The sequence below is a fragment of the Ceratotherium simum genome, chromosome 24, assembly GCF_057802395.1.
Source record: "Ceratotherium simum simum isolate JZ-2026a chromosome 24, ASM5780239v1, whole genome shotgun sequence".
In the NCBI taxonomy this organism is placed as follows: domain Eukaryota; kingdom Metazoa; phylum Chordata; class Mammalia; order Perissodactyla; family Rhinocerotidae; genus Ceratotherium; species Ceratotherium simum.
In genome coordinates this window covers 46,326,219-46,340,752 of record NC_141923.1, presented here as the reverse complement: position 1 = coordinate 46,340,752, position 14,534 = coordinate 46,326,219, and the positions used below count along the sequence as shown (strand labels likewise).

The window sequence follows — 14,534 nt, the reverse complement described above, 5'->3', positions numbered from 1 at the left end:
CAACTCTGAAGCCCAGCCTTCCACGCTAGTAGCAGAACTAAAGCTGGAACCGGGTCTACTAGGATATCGAACAGTAAGCCAGTACCATTGACAGCTCCAGATCCACCCCTGAGTATTCATAAACTTGTCCTATCCGTTGAGCCCTGGGGTTACTCCCCCTCCGGGCAGCCTGAGGGTTTGAGTCCCTTCTCTCCAGGTCGTGCTCCAGGTTCCCTCTCCTCCACCACTGGGGCGCCCGCAGACTTCAGCGGGTTCTCCCATTTTACGTCGCCCACCCTCCCCGTCCCCAGCGGCCGCAGGACCGCAGAATGCCCGGCAGGGGGCGCTGCAACGCCTGGTCCCGGCCCCTCCCCCGGCCGACCGTCGATTGGGCCGGCGCGTGACGTCACGGCGTTTTAGCCAAACAAATGGGTTTCGGGCCGAGCGTTGGGCTTCGCCGCGCCGGTCGCTCGATCCGCCTCAGCCGCGGGGAGCGAGCCAGGCCTCCCGCCGCCGCCGCGTCGGGGTGCGCAGCCCGGCCAGGCCCCGGCCGGGGCTGGAGCGCAGGTGGGTCGGGCGGGGCGGCGTGGCGCCGGGCGCGCGGGCGGGGTGCGGCGGCGGCCACCGTGGCCCTCCTGCCCTCGCGCCGCCCTGCGCCCCCGGGAACAGGCGGCGGCGGGGCGGGGGCGCGCCCGGGGCAGGGAGCCGGGGCCTCCGCCCGCGCACGGCCGGACGCGGGGCGCCCCGCGGGCCCCGGCCGGGCTAGAGCCGCGGCGATCGCGGATAGGCCGTGAGGAGGCACGGACCGGCGCTCCCGCCTCCGCGACCTGCGGCCGGCGAGGAAGTCCGGCCCCGGGGGTCGCCCCGCCGGCTCGGCCGCGCTGCCGTCCCTGTCCCGGCGCAGGTGGGCCGGCGCCGGCCCTTCACCTTGCCGGGACCGGGCGGGGTGCAGGCTCGGCCGCTCCTCCGGCCCCCGGCTCCGGCCCCCGTCCGCGAGGAGCTTGTCGTGCCGTGGGTCCGCGTGTCTGTGACGTCAGGGGCTCCCGAAGAGGGCTGTGATGTCACTGCAGGCCCGCGGACCCGTGCGGCGGAAGGGCCGAGGACCCGAGGGAGAACGAGGAAGTTCAGCCTAGTGTCAACGCCGGGATCGCGGCGGATCCGAATGGAAAGTTGTTCGAGATCAGCATTTTACAGTTGTAATGCAGTAGTTGTCAGGTTCCGGAACTTCATTTCAAGCAAGCATTGTTATTACGGTTCCTTATAAGACACGTTTGATTTAGAAAGATATAAATCAAGAGGTTTTAGGGGGGAGTGTTTAATGTAAATACCCTTCATTAAGCTAAACTCATAGTTTGATGGTTTGTGATCGTAATTGCTGAAAAAATAGAACCAGTTTAAGTGCTGATGATTCAGTTTGCCTTACTCTTTTTGGCAAGACAATTTTGAGATCCTCTATGTGCTTGTTCACGTTTTTGTGAGAGCGGCCGGGAAGAGGGAGAGCGCATCTTAAATGAAATGTTTCTGTTGTAAAGAGCGGGGGAGGTTTGAATAAATCCAATATTCTTCGTATATAGTAATTACCTGAGGATGTCATTTATCCTGGCTGTTCCTGTCCCTTGCGACCACGGATAACTGAGGGTTTCCTACAGCGGGAGCTCAGCAACGAGCCTTTTTCTTGTTTTCTTCCTAAGACGGGGCTAGAACAATATAATATGTCCCAGGACTGCTTGTCTGCACAAGTAACTCACATTTTATCAGTGGTGCTTTCAAATATGAAACTACAGAATTTTTAAGTGCCTCGTCTATGAATATTGTTTTTCTTCCAAAGCTTTCAGGAGTTCAGGCTGGAGGAGCAGCTAGTCACTCGCGTGACTGACCCTCTTCAGGTATTCCAGGGTGTCAGTATTTCACTCATCATTTCTTCTTTTTTAGAATCATTTAAATAGAATCTAGTTTGAAAGATTGCTTAGATGGCTTAAAATGGAAGCATAATTACAAGTCAATGTGTTCAGCAGGAAGCCTGGATAGGAGTGTCCTCCATCCTTCCTCACTGACCTTGATTTGTAGTGGTAGGTTTCGCTTGTTAATACTTCCTCCTCTCCATTTGCTCTTTAGGGGTGATGCATGAGGTATTCTCTCCTTGGATTTTGCATCAGCCTGCAGATGGAAGTTATGTTATGCTCATTAACACAGGAAATGAAAGCAAAAATTTACTTTCGTTGTTAATTACTGTTAGATTTGACTGGAAGATCACAAAACAAGGCTTTTCTGTAACTCATTTTGATCCTCAGCGTACTTTGGAAATTCAACAGCATTGTGTGTACAACTGAAAGTTGTTATTATTATTATTATTTTTTAAGAAATTAGGAATTGTTTGGTGACCATGTTGAGTGAAGGCTCTAAGGACAAAATTTGAGCCTTTGGATCCTCAAGACTGGTAGGTACTGAATTAATGTGAAACTGCTGATCCTGAGGGTGTCAATCCACCTACTCTTTAAGATGAAAGGATCATGGCAAGATACTGTGTAATGCAACTGAAGGAGGTACAAAAAGGACACTTGCATGTGTCTTTTCCAAGTAGCCTTTCTGGGGCAGGCTCCCTGGCTCTGTGTGAGTTAAGTGTATTAGTGTAAATGGGAAGAGATGCAAGTCAAACTAAAATGGGAGTTAGAAAGACATATAAATGATGATAATCAAAACAGCTCCTCCTTGGTGGTGCATTTTTTCCCCCTCTGTCGGGTTTAGCAGTTATGAAATTTTTGTTTTTCCTTATGGAAAATGAGCTAAGAGGTGGAGAATAAATGTTGGTGTATTCTTTTTTTTTTTTTTTAAGATTTTATTTATTTTATTTTTTCCCCCCAAAGCCCCAGTAGATAGTTGTATGTCATAGCTGCACATCCTTCTAGTTGCTGTATGTGGGACTCGGCCTCAGGATGGACGGAGAAGTGGTGCCTTGATGCGCACCCGGGATCCGAACCCGGGCCACCAGCATTGCAGCGCGCGCACTTAACCACCAAGCCATGGGGCCGGCCCTGTTGGTGTATTCTGATGTGACTGAGGAACAGTGACAGGTATAAAAAGCCAGCTCGTGTGTAGCTGTACAACTGTTGAACAAGCCAGAACTCTTCGGAAATGTTTTTGCAGTTTGTTTCTACCTTTGGCAGGATGTTTTTCACCCAGGCCTTGACGTTTTGGGTCTAGGAAGCAGTTTTTACTTTTTATAAATGGAAATTTATTTGAGATCGGGTTTATTATTATTTTAAAATATTTTATCCAGTTACAGCATTTGAAGGGACTAAATCTGCCGGTCATTAGTGATGTGGCATCTTTCTGACAGATACAAGCAAATATGAAGAATGAAAGTGCTATATTTTAGAAGTTCATTAGGGTATGTTTATTGGATCAGTTATTCTGTTAATGTAGAGTTTAAATTCTTATACAAATTTTCTACTTTATTTTCTAAACTTGAATTTATGCTCAGCCAGTTTAATTTGGATAGTTTTGATCTTCTAGTAAACCGGTATCCTGTTGTAATACTTGTTGGGGAGAGAACATACTCGTCATTAGAGACATCATTTAGTGTTAGCTTCCAAGATTTGCAGCTGTTGAGAACCAGATACTTGGGGGAAGCTCCTGTGGTACAGTGAATGCCTTCCTTGTTAGGTCATGTGTGAGAAAGGCAAAATTCAGCAAGTGCATGATCTGCAGGTCTTTGAAAGCAACAACGAAAAAGAGCAGATTAACTCCAAATGCATTTAGGTCATCTGGAAATTGAATTTCTGTCAATCCTTATCTTTGCATAATTTATCTTCTCGCCTTTAGTTCATGCTTATGGTATTTTGAAGCTGATGAACCTCCTGTATTATCTAGGAAAGCAGTAATGATTCAGATGTAGGTGTTCCTTAATGTTAGTTGAAAGAGTTTATCAACCTTTGGTTTCCAATTCCATCTTCTAGTTAGCTCTCCACAGAAGAGGCTCCAGATCTTCCCTTTTTAAATATTCGGCTTCAGAATTCTAGTGCATACGTTTCCTACCCTCAGCACAAGGTAGGTATAAATGTGAAACTAAGTGCTAGATATGTGTGGTGATTTACAGTATTATCAGGCAAAGGGTTCCATTCATCCAGGAAACATTTTCTGAGTACCTCTGTGCCAAGTACTCAGTCAGGGACTGTGACACCCAGGTGAACTGTCCTTGCCGCAAGGACCCTGGACCTTTGTTTTAACATTCCCTTGCCATGGAGGGCCGTGCGTCTGAGGGAGCAGAATTGGACCAAGAGGGTGAACCATTTATGTTATCCACATTGGCATTAGAGGCTCATCTAAAGGTCAATTTAAGGGGGTGTTAGAAACTCAGATAAAAAGAATGGGGAACAGATTATCATAGCCCAAGACAGACCTAGAGTCTAGACTCCACAGATTTGGATTGTCCTAGAATGAATGGGGCTTCGTGAGTGAGCACTTTCTTTGAGGCCCGAGCGAGCGCTCAAAGCCAGAGCTAGTGTGTAGGCAGTCTGAAGTGAGAAGAGGGAGATCCAGACAGCTCACTCTCAGGGCCATGTGTGTACCTTTTTCTTCTCTAAAGTCATTCCTTCTCTCTAATCGACACACTTCTGAAATATGTGATCCTCTCAGCCTTGATTTCCACTCTTTGTTTTCTTTCCCTAATATTTTATCATGAAAAATTTCAGTCACAGAAAAGTTGAGAATTGTTTGTACATTGAATACCTAAATACCTACAACCTAGATTCTATACTTCATATCTTGTTTTATTTGCTTATGTGTTTATCCCTCCACCCTACCCTCCCTCTCTCCCTCTATCCATTTATCACTCCATCTTATATTTTTGTTCAAAGTATTTCAACGTATACTTCAAAGTAAATATACTTTATACCCCTAAACATTTCAGCATGCCTGTTATGAACTATTTGTTTACTTGTTTTTTAGGTCAAATTTATATACAGTAAAATGTACAAATCTATACATCGCATTCCCTTAGTTTGGACAGGTTCATACGTCTGTGTAACCCATAATCCTGCCAAGATATAGAACATAGCCATCACTACAGAACGTTCCTTCGTGCACCTTCCAAGTCAATTTAATTAACTTTTTAATCTCCTGCAATCTTACTTCTACCAGTTTCTTCTGAAAGTACCTGTTCAAAGGGCCTGCTTTGTTAGCAGCATATTTGAGTGGCATTATGCTAGGTGTTCAGAATACAAAGAAATGAAGAACACAGCCCTTGCTCTGTTTAGGCTTATAATTTAGTTTGGGTTTTAGTTAGGTGTCTGAAAAGAAATAAATGGTACATGAATTCAGAGGAGACAACTGCGACTGCCAGAGAAGGCTTCCCAGGTGTGAGTCTTGAATTGGGCCTTTATTTTAGGCCCTATTTTATCCAGAGTAGAGGTGTTTTTTTTTTTGGAATAGACTGTGTGATTAGAAGTTATGGTATAAAGGAACAGCAGATAGGGGTGATTGGGACCCAGTTTTGGAGGGAATATGAGAATTATTCTGTACTCAGTGACAATTTTGTTTTTTGGTGAGAAGATTGGCCCTGAGCTAACATCCATTGCCAATCTTCCTCTTTTTCCTTAAGGAAGATTCGCCCTGAGCTAACATCTGTGCCAGTCTTCCTCTGTTTTGCATGTGGGACACCACCACAGCATGGCTTGATGAGCAGTGTGTAGGTCTGCACCCAGGATGTGAACCTGAGAACCCTGGGCCGCAAAAGCAGAGTGCACAAACTTAACCACTACACTACCGGGCTGGCCCCTCAGTGACAATTTTTGAGGAAGGAAAATGTGAAAAACAGATCTTTTGGTTTAATTCTTATCCTATTTGTCATCTTTGATAATTGTGTAGAAGATCTCTTCTTTTTTTTGTTTTTTGTGTTTTTTTTTTGAGGAAGACGGGCCCTGAGCTAACATCTGTTGCCAGTCTTCCTCTTTTTTCACCCCAAGCCCCAGCACATAGTTGTATATCCTAGTTGTAGGTCCCTCTAGTTCCTCCACGTGGGACACCACCTCAGCATGACTTGATGAGTGTCGAGCAGGTCCACGCCCAGGATCTGAACTGCCAAACCCCTGGCTGCCAAAGTGGAACACGCGAACTCAACCACTGTCACCCGGCCCCGACCTCTTCATTTTTTGAGCTCTTTTCTCTTGGTTCTGTGCCTATCTCCGATTTCTCCTGATTTCTCAGCTTTACTGGCAGTTCTTTCTCTTCCAGATCCAAACTACCTAAAGCTCTGTTCTTGACTCTTTATTGTGCTCCTTGTAATCTGGGCTTCTCAATTATAATTCTTTCCAGGTCATGCCTCCATCTGTATCCATAAGCTGTCAACTCTTGTTAGGTTTCTAACTGCTAATAGGATGCTCCTTTTTGTGTGTCCCTGTTTACTGTGTACTAATTGTTCAAGAATGTGTAGCAAGAGCATTTGCTCTAAGCAGCTGTAGCAAACGGGATTTATTGGGAAAGAAAGATATGTCAATTTTGAGTGGGCTGAATGAACAGATTAGATCAGCGTCTGGAAACAAACCCCAGAATGACACTGCGGAACTTGCCGGCTAAGGGGGCTGCTGTCACCACAACCATGTTGTCGAATCACAAACCTGCTGCCACCATACTTGGTAGAAGTTTAACTTTGTGCAGAACCATCATTACGTGTTGCTTTCTGTCCTCCGTATCTTATGCACGTATGTCTGCTTGGCCACACTTAGGTCACATTGAAACCTTAGCTTCAGGGTCATCTGGAAAATGTAGTTTTTAATTGCCCAGCCTCTATCAAACAGAAGTCCATGTGAGAATAGACCGGAGTGAGTATTGATGAGTCTTCAGTACACTCAGTTTGTGAAAAACTAAACTCATATTCCCCAGATTCTCTCAACGTGACAACGTTAAGCCTTTTCTAACTTTGCTGTTTCCATGCAAGGGCATGAGTATTATTCTGGTTTCCTGAGATAGAAACTATTGAAATCATCTGTACCATTTAGGTATTTTCTATTGTGTGTATTGCTTGCAGGACTGAAAAGTCCAAAGGTGAAGCTTGGTCCGCTTGTACTTATGTGGTCAGAACCTCCTGTTTCTCTTCTTTCCTTTGTTTCCTGAGCTCTGCTTCGGTGGCCTTGGTCTGTTTTTGGTCACAGCATGTTTGTCAGCAGCTCAAGTCCCATGTCCTCATGCTCTCAAGTCTGGAGGAGGGGAAGGACCATGCTTCCGCAGAAGCGGTAGGGCAGGGATATTTTTGCTCTGTAGACCCCTTTGGCAGTGTGAAGCCTATAGGACCCCTTTTCTGAGTAAAACTACAAAGAAAACCAGTTATACTAAAATACAGTCATCAAAATATTGTTAAAACTTATACGATAATATGTGCTTCTTTATTAAATAATAAGATTTACTGTGGGCCTAATAATTTCCAAGTAGTGATGAGCATTATCACTGTTTGGAGGTTTGTCTGCAACCAATGGTCATGTGATAGAAAAATGTCTGTGATTTCCACTGGTGGAAAAGTGACAGTATTGCTAATATTATAGTAGTCTGTGGACTGAATTCACAATAGAAGGAAGTACTGAATTTCAGTCAGAGGTTAGTGAAAGTAAAGATATAATTTTTGTCCCCCTCATCTGAGTTTATAGACCCCCTGAATTTTATAACTAAACTCCTGGGACCAAGGGGGGATCTGTGAGCCTCAGCTTAAGAACCATTGCTAGAAGAGAGTTTCTCTTCCCAGAAGCCCTAGCAAATGTCATCTTTCTCTCATTGACTTTGGGTTATGTTGACATTTCTGAACCAACCACTGAGGCTAGATAAGGATGTGCTAATTGGTTAGCCAACCTGGGCCTACCAGTGGAGCTGGGGTCATTGCTACCTAAAGAGCACAATGGGATAGGAGTGGATTCCCAAGGGAAATTCAGGGGGTACTGGATGCTGAGTAGAGGGTAGTAGTAGTTCGTCATGTCATCCTTAGTCCCTCCCCTCTCCTTTGTTCCCATAGTCAACCAGTCATCAAATTTGAGTGAATCTTTCATTTGGATTTGTCTTTTCTGGATCAGTCTCTCTGCTAACATCCTAGGCCTCCAGCGCGGAGTGTGTGGGATGGTTTATTGGATTGCAAGAAGAAAAATGTTAGAATAACTTGTTTATTTTTCTCGTCCTTATAGCAGTTATTTTTCTGTATGTTTTATTCTGTATATAAAATATATTAGTACAGTGGTACATGTATATATGTAAAACAGATATTTACATACTTATGGGTACATGTTGAAATTGCTTTTTTTTTTTTTTCCAGGAAGATTAGTCCTGAGCTAACATCTGTTGCCAGTCTTGCTCCTTTTTGCTGAGGAAGACTGATCCTGGGCTAAAATCCATGCCCATCTTCCTCTACTTTATATGGGACGCCGCCACAGCGTAGCTTGATGAGCGGTGCATAGGTCAGTGCTGGGGATCCAAACCTGCGAACCCTGGGCCGCCAAAGCGGAGCACGCGCACTTAACCGCTGGGCCGGCCCCTGAAATTATTTTAAATTATGATGACTGGGAGAGTCAGAAAAGTTGGGATGACCATAGAGCAGTGCTGTTCAATAGAAATATGTAAGTTAAATGTAATTTAAAATTTTCTAGTTAGCCGCATTAAAAAAAGTAAAAAGAAACAGCTGAAAATACTTTTAGTGTTATTTAACACGATATGTCCCAAACATCATGAGTTCATCATGTAATCAATGTAAAAAATTATTGAGATAGCTTACATTCTTTTTTTCATATAAAGTCTTTGAAATTCGATGTGCATTTTACAGTTAAATCTCACCTCAGTTCAGAGGTGATATTTCTGGTGCTCAAAAGCCACGTGTGGCTGGTGGCTTCTGTATTAGACAGCACAGATCTAGACCAATGATCATTCTGAGTTTAGGTTTCTGCCTTCGTCTCTGTGACAGTCTTCTTAGATCCGTGATTGACTCCCTTCAGTCTTTTAGTACAGTTGCCAGGTTAATTGGACAAAATTCCACTGGGATGTTACTCTCTTGCGCTAGGGTTCTCTGGCGTCACCTTTAAAAGTAGCTTTTAAGACTTTCGGTAAGATGGTCCGCCCCGTCCCTCTCCCTCCGTGTCTCTGGGCCTGCCTGCAGCGAATGTGGTGCTCGATTACGCAGTTTCCTCAGTCCTCCCCTTTCCGTTTCTCCAGGTAGAATCGTCCGTTAGAAGAAGCCTGTGCCTGTAAACCCCCTTGGACTCTCCAGCCCCTCTGCAGTCTTTCCATTTCCCCACCTCCTACGGCGTGCATCGAGTACGCAGCCACTCAGCGCTTGAGCACTTCATTACATACGTTGTTGACTGCTCTCTGATTGTTTCATGCGTACTGGGCTTATCTCCCCTACTAAATTCTGGGCTTCATATCTTATGCCCCCAAATTGTAGACACATAATTAAAGGCTTGGCTTTTTTTCCTTATCTTTAAGGACATACCTGGGTTATTTAAATTTGCAGCTTTAAATTTTCTTGAAATTCTGTTTTGTTTTGTACTCTGCTGGTTAACTTAGCTTTTAGCAGATGCAGTTGTAGGAGTTCGTGTAGTACGGTGTTCATCTGCCTCTTGAAAATTAAGAAATCTGATTTTGTTGTAGTCTATTTGAAGCTGTAAAATCACTCTTGGAACTACTGTAGGGAATAATTGATTAGCTGGAGTTTCTGAAGGTGAAATTTGAGTTTGATAAGAAGTCTCAGAGGACACATTTGCTTTATTGTCCAGGAACCAGGAGAGGCAAACTAGTTTCCAAAGTAGGGCAAGAGATTTTATCTCGAGTTCAGTCATCAGGGTTATTCTCTGGAGGATTCGGTACTTTCTACACACCAGTTGCTCTAGCCCTGGGGATGGAATTCTCTGGTTCAGGGAGTCTTCTCCTAGGTGAGGAGCTCTACCATCATCACAATAGTTTAGGTCATTTGGGATACAACTAAGAGGACTCTGAAAATGGATCCTGAAAATAAGTCCAAAGAAGGACATACGGCTGTATGCTTTAGGAATCCTGTCTTTCCTTTGACCTTTTCTTTGCCTGTGTTTTATTTAACATGTTATATGGCTAACTTGATAAAATACATATACACCAAACTTTTTTTTTTTTTTTTTTTGCTGAGGAAGATTTACCCCGAGGTAACATCTGCTGCCAATCTTCCTCTTTTTGTGTGTGCGCCGCCACCACAGCACGGGCACTGATGGAGGAAGTGGTGTAGGTCTGTGCCTGGGAACCGAACCCCAGCTGCTGAAGCACAGTGAGCTGAACTTAACCACTAGGCCACTGGGGCTGGCCCTATGCCAACATTTTTAACTTGTGGAATTTCAAAGCCTGTTTATTATTATTAATTTGCTTAAAAAAGTGAAGTATGTTTTATGTGTCAGGCATTATGCTAAGTGCATTAGTTAACTTCTGTCACTTTTTCTCTTAGCATTATTTTATGGATCTTATATATTCTTTGACAAGTAGCAGTCTTTATTTAAGAATTTATTCTTTTGTCTTATTATTGTTTAACACCTTGTGGGTTTTTCCTCCCTTTCTGGCAAATATCATTAATAAAATTGGTTATTAAAGTCCAAATAAATACTGACTTTTCTGGAAAGTTCACATTTTCCTTTTATTAGCAGGAGGTGGTACCTTTTCCTCAAATTAAAACATAACTTTATATTCTAGTTGCATATATTTTTAAGACTGTATAGTAAAAAGTATTTTTACACTTAAAAATTACAGTATAAAACATTTTAGAACTACTGCTTTTTTAAAAAAATTGATGGTCTTGAAATTTAAGTGAAAACTTTAGCCATGTTAATTACTGTTTTATTTCTGAATCTAAAAAATGAGTTATTTTCTCCTTTCTTTATTTGACCTAGGGGCTTAGTCTCTGTATTACAAATGTTCTCAATTACCTAAAAATATTCTTGGGTATATCACCAAAAATTACTTGAATCTTACTGTAGATGTTATCTTGTTTTATTTTGTGAATCTGCTTTGTCTATACTGCTTGAACTCTAATTATCCTATTTTAGTAGAGAATGAGGAGTTGTAAAGCTTCTTTTAAGAATTGTTACTTTATGAATGTCTCATGGATTTCCCCTGCTTTTAAGGGACATAAAAGAAGGGGAGCATGCCTCTTTAAAAGATATAATTAGTTTTGGAGATTAAAATCTGCTTGCCAACTCATTTGTTGGACTTAAATATTATGGTTTCATTTTATTAAAGGTCTTTTCACGTGTCCCCAGTGTTTGCAAGCATCTCCTTTACTAAACACTTGCTGAATGTTTCTCTTATTTAATGGCTCTAATTTAAATACATGTTAGCGGGCCGGCCCCGTGGCTTAGCAGTTAAGTGCGTGTGCTCAGCTGCTGGCGGCCCAGGTTCGGATCCCGGGCGCGCACTGACGCACCGCTTCTCTGGCCATGCTGAGGCCGTGTCCCACGTACAGCAACTAGAAGGATGTGCAGCTGTGACATACAACTATCTGCTGGGGCTTTGGGGGAAAAAATAAATAAAATTATTAAAAAAAAAAATAAATACATGTTACCTTTTGACCATAGTCATGTAATCCAGTGAGAATTCCTGTTAAAAGTCTTAAGATTTTGGCTTCTTGAGTAAGTCCCTTAATGACTGGTCTGACAGTTACTAATCTTTGTTTCATGTAGAATCAAGTAAAAATTTGTTAGAATCAAATTTGAGTAACCTCTGTCGTTGTATTTATGCTGTAGATTTGGTATTCTTGGAGAATACTATACAAAATTAATTTGATTAGTCCATTTTTTTCCCTTCCAAATTGATAATTTAGAAGTTAGGAGAAAGTTAATCTTTACCTTTTAAAAAATAATGAGCGTAACTTCCCACCTTTCTACTTGCAAAGCATGTTAGTTTTATTGGTTTATTAAAGTAACAAAAATACCATTCTTGAAGATTCAATATGAGTTCAATATAATGTTCTTGGCAGGTACAAACCTAGTTTTTCTCCTTCAGAAGAAAACCATGTCAAACCTTCATTAGTGAATCTTAGTGTAATTATTCAGTTTTCTTTAAGAAATTTGCCATTTGTATTGTATGCTTATATTGTAGACATCTTATTCGGAGAAATAAAGTTTAATTTTATTTCCCAGTGCATTGTATTTGTTTCTAAATTGTTAGTGTTCAGTTAATTCACCAAATGTTAATTGTGTGCCTACTTTGAGCCTTCTGCATTTGAGTGTTCATTTGGTATATATTGCCAAAATTCCACTTTATAGGATAACTCAAGAACTGTGATGGAAAATGTAGTCTTTGCCCTCAGGATCATTTACTTTGAAGGGGTTCCTGATTATTGTCCATGCCTACTATGTCTCAGAGGCCCCAAAGGAAATTTCCACACTAGTTACTAGGAATTTCTAAAGGGTCAGTAACTTTGTATGTAACCCCCCAACCCTGTTAGAAACAATTTGATATTTGTACTATTACCAGCCAGAGGATGTAAATGTTGTCTCCTTTCTTGGTTTAAATATTTGTATTTATCACCTCAGAGGTTTGTAATCGAGGTGGATCAATACATGGTTGGTGGCCTCTGCCCTAGGATCTGGATAGTCATCTTCTGGAATTGGTGTGAGAAATAAAGCTTTCTTACTGAGTTACCTTTTAAAAAGGAAAATCCAAAACTTTATGGATATTTCTAAAGTGAACATTTTTTATTTTGTGCAATTTAATTATCATTACATAGAAATAAGTGTGTAAAAACGGAACATAAAATATATACACTAGTCATACACAAAAATACATATATTTGTGTAGGCCAAGACTTGGGCAACTGATACAAAATTAAATGGTCTATTTAAGAGTAGATAGATTTTGAGTAACTCTTTCTTTTGTTAGATTGTTTATATCGTGATAAAGGTAACAGGATTTACAAATGCAAATTTTAAAATAGTGTTGAGAAAAGAAAACCATCTAAGGTCGATTTAATAAATTTCTCAGTAATCCTCATTTTATTTCAATTTGCAATCTGATTCACAGACTTGCATGTTCCTATTGTAACTCTTCATAATCTGTAGTACTCCAGCAAGAAAGAACCTTTTGTATGAGTCCTTCAGCTAATCAGAGAAAAGCTTCGTTGGCCTTTTTGATTTAGCTAGCTGCTTTTGTTTGTTCTTCATTAAAAGCAGATAATGAGAAATTAAAAGACATATAGTGTGTATTTCCAGCAGTAGAATGACTCCAATGCTTCTCTTTTTGGTTAAAATGTTTTCTTGCCTTTTTCCCTCGAAAGAAGAGTTCTTAGCACTCTCCTTCCCCTCCCCACTTCCAATATTTTTTTATTGTTTTGTCCCTTTTTGCATCTAGTGGTTCTTTTTTTTTTTTTATTTATTTTATTTTTTTCACCCCAAAGCCCCAGTAGATAGTTGTATGTCATAGCTGCACATCCTTCTAGTTGCTGTATGTGGGACACGGCCTCAGCATGGCTGGAGAAGCGGTGCATCAGTGCGCGCCCAGGATCCGAACCCAGGCCGCCAGCAGTGGAGCGCGCGCACTTAACCCCTAAGCCACGGGGCCGGCCCTCTAGTGGTTCTTATAGTTAGTTCCCTGTGGGATCATCTTGAAACTAAAGTCAATATAAGTCTTCAAAGCATTAGAATCTTCATATTCCAAAATTTCAAAAAAATTAAAATATTTAATAGGATTAAAGAACATTTATCTTTTGAGTGGGTAATGTGTTCACTTGGTTTAAAATGCAAAATGTGCAAAAAGTGATGTTTTCTTCTGTCTTTTGTCTCTCAGAGGTTTCCTCTCACTGGAGGCAACCAATTCTATTCTTCCTACCTTAGCAAAAACATAAACGATAGCATATTCTACGTACTGTTGCCTTGCCTTGTTTACTTCATTTTGTGGTTCTTTATATATTGGTATATGACGAGTGTATTAGTGATAGAAAACCTAAACCAGCAGTGGGTTAAACCACAAAGTTTTTCTTTCTTTTACGAAAGGTCAGATAGGTGGTCTGGGGCTGGTATAGCGCTTGTGGGGTTACTCTCTCTCTCTCTCGTCTTGAGGCATCCTGAATACAGTAAAATGTACAGATATTAAGTGGACGGCTGGATGAGTTTTGACAGTTGTATGTGTACAAAAAATGCTGCAGTCATGAGAGTGCGCCCTCTAGTCTAGCTTCCTTCCTCCCCATTGTCTTCTGACTGCCTGGCCCTTTCTGTGCTGTTACTGCTCCAGCCTGTGTTGCCCTCGCCCTCCGACCTAGCTGGATCTCCAGCTATTGCAGCTCATTTCCAAGCTGCAGGATGCGAGAAGGGGCAAAGGTTACATGCCAGCCTTTTTACGGGAAGATTTCTAGAAGCCGCTACTTGACAACACTTACAATCATGTTTGCTTAGCCAGAACTTAGTGTCACGGCCGCGTCTGAATGCAAGGGAGGTTGAGAAATGGAGTCATGACTACCTCTTTCTATTAGAAACAATGCTGCAGTGAAGAACCTTGTTCATAGGTCGTCTTCTGGGATAAATTCCTAGAAGTGGAACTGCTGGGTCAAAGAATATTTGCAGTTTGAGAGTACA

General features: G+C 42.1%; 1 protein-coding gene across 6 annotated transcripts in view; it reads left to right on the top strand.

Moving 5' to 3' along the window:
- The first annotated feature begins 423 nt into the window (after nucleotides 1-423).
- FBXO34 (F-box protein 34) overlaps nucleotides 424-14,534 on the top strand; it is an 86,969-nt gene continuing 72,858 nt past the window's right edge. For 2 of the 6 annotated variants that reach the window (XM_087448483.1, XM_087448480.1), the window contains exon 1: nucleotides 8,256-8,411. The gene's annotated coding sequence lies outside the window, so the exon portion shown is untranslated. Of the gene's footprint in view, nucleotides 547-883; nucleotides 1,866-2,894; nucleotides 3,051-8,255; nucleotides 8,412-14,534 lie in introns of those variants that run through there. The other 4 variants (XM_087448485.1, XM_087448479.1, XM_087448482.1 and 1 more) reach the window with 4 other exon arrangements.